Here is a 2,500-nt window from a genome sequence, read left to right as displayed (position 1 = left end):
CACTTATTTATTGCTACTGTCCTTCTTTTAAATTTAGTTATAGGGATCATTAGGTCTAAAGATATCTGTTATTGATCAACTGGCCTCAAAGGAGATCATATCAATCTATTGACATTCATTTATTCATCGCTTCTACCCCTTGTTTCTTTTGTATTTCCTTATAAGAGTAAAAAAGGTATGAATGAAAATGAATATCTGCACAATACGAGAGATGTATTTGACCGGTTTCAAATACATCTTCGTCTGAATATATTTCCGATAAGATAATATTCGAAATCGATCAAATATATTTCTTATATTGTGAAGATATTCATTCACCTTCATATATTCTCTACATCTATCAACATGAATATGATAATTTTTGCTTCATTTTTTTTTTTTTTTTTTCGAAGCGAGTCGTATCGTCGACACGGGTGAATGGATCTCCGGGGCATTAAGATAAGTATCAATCATTGATCATTGGCTTCACGATTAACGGCGGCGGGGCAATAAAGTCGTTAACCGTATCTTCCAACTCGGGAAATTCGCCTCAAAACCCACCGAGGCAATCCCAGACGATCGTTCCAAACCCGATATCGTATCCCAAAGCACAAAAAAAAAAAAAAGCAACACAACACGAGAGTCTTCTTTGCAAGCACAGCGCACAGCACGCAAGCACACACCCGGGGGAACACGATGAGAACTTCCTCCTCTTTTTTTCCTTCTTCTTTTCTTCCTTTTTCTTCCTATCTCTCTCGCTCCACACTCCTCGCCGACTCTCGGGACCGCAAAAGCGTCTCTGTCCTTTCACCACGGAGGCTCTTGCCCTACTGAACACGCTGGCCTCGATCCTCCCTCGCATCCTGGACTCTGTCGCCTCCTCCCCTCCTCCTCCCCTGTCTACTCTTCCTCTCGCCTCCTCCCCTCCTCCTCCCCTGTCTACTCTTCCTCTGGGCGCCTCCCCTCCTCCTCCCCTGTCTACTCTTGCTCTCGCCTCCTCCCACCCCGCCGCCGCCTCCGTCTCCTTCATTTTTTTTTCTCCTCATCCTCTTCCTCCTCTGTTTCCGCCGCCGTTTCCGCCTCCTTCTCCTTTTTCTTCTTTTTATCCTTCTTCTTCTTCTTCTCCTTTTCCTCTGTTTCCTTTTCTCCCTGCCTCCTCCCACCCCGCTTCTTCCTCCTCCTCCTACCCCGTCTCTTCTTCTTTCTCTTCTCATTCTCCTTCCTTTCCTCGCCTTTCTTCCTTCCTCTCACTAGTCTTTTGCTCTTTCTTTTCCATTTCGCATTTGCTCGTTTGTTTCCTTTTTTATTCATTTATTTTCTTATATTTCTCTGTTCTCTTTTGTACTGTATCTACTCCTCCTTTTCTTCCTCTCTCTCCCTCTCTTTACTTCCCATTTTCGAAACACACAATCCTCTTCCATAAAACACCCCTTGACTGTTTTCAAAAATAAAATTCAAATCCATTCTTTAATCATTTCCTGAATGCCTTTGTCTCCATCTGCATTTTCAAACAAACCGTCATCTCGCCAGCATCTCAAATCTCAATTGATGATGACGTTAAAGATGATGAGGAAAGCTCCTTTTTCATATTTACATTTCATTACGAGGACGAATGACTTTGTGAGAACTATAGTCGGATTGTTGTACGTTTTTTTTTTTTTCTTTTTTTTAATTAAATCAAGTGATGAATCTGTGTATACTGAAATGTAGGTGTGGGTTTTACATGCACAGAAACATATACACATATATGTGATGATACAGACGAAATATATTTGCACGCACAAAGCAATTGCATACATATCACACACACACACACACACACACACACAAACACAACCAGGTATACAGAAACACACACACACATACCCAGACATACACACGCTTGCGTACAAATACACACAAGAAAACAAACAAACAAAACACCGACGTAGACATAGAATTGAGCAGAATCACGCTTTATTGTTAATTAGGTCTGGATCCTATCACAAAGAAGAGTGCGTGCGTGTGTGTGTTTGTGTGGACATGTGTTAGTTACTGTATGTATGTTACTGTGTGTGAGTGTGTGTTTGTGTGTGTGTGTATTTATGTGCGTATGTTTGTGTGTGTGTGTGTGTTTATGTGCGTATGTTTGTGCGTGTGTGTGTATCTATGTGTGTATGTTTGTATGTGTGTTTGTGCATTTATGTGAATGTATGTACCAATCCCTCACTACATGAATGAACACAAAACTGCAACTCTTTTTCACTGTTATATCACTCTGCTTGTATTTTTTGGCAAATCTAAAAATCTTGCAGCCTCATTTTCATAGAACAATATCATAAACATCAACCCTCATTGCGAGTCAACCGTACACTTTGCATAAAATCAACATAATAGTCTTCACTATCGCTTCACTATCTAGCACACAGTATAATGACCTGTCCAGCGCCGGCTTTTTATTGATAAGAATCATGCACTGTTATTCTCTTTTATGGGAATATATTCTAAGTATTGCATAATGTTTCCATTGTTGTTTAAGTCT

General features: G+C 40.5%; 1 protein-coding gene across 1 annotated transcript in view; it reads right to left on the bottom strand.

Moving 5' to 3' along the window:
- Nucleotides 1-821, bottom strand: part of LOC138865066 (uncharacterized) — a 99,086-nt gene extending 98,265 nt beyond the window's left edge. The window contains exon 1 of the mRNA XM_070134388.1: nt 663-821. The gene's annotated coding sequence lies outside the window, so the exon portion shown is untranslated. The remainder of the gene's footprint in view (nt 1-662) is intronic.
- Nucleotides 822-2,500: the final 1,679 nt, after the last annotated feature.

This window comes from Penaeus vannamei, chromosome 19 (assembly GCF_042767895.1).
Source record: "Penaeus vannamei isolate JL-2024 chromosome 19, ASM4276789v1, whole genome shotgun sequence".
Classification (NCBI taxonomy): domain Eukaryota; kingdom Metazoa; phylum Arthropoda; class Malacostraca; order Decapoda; family Penaeidae; genus Penaeus; species Penaeus vannamei.
Note: the sequence above shows the minus strand (reverse complement) of the source record. Positions and strands in the feature narration are given on the sequence as shown.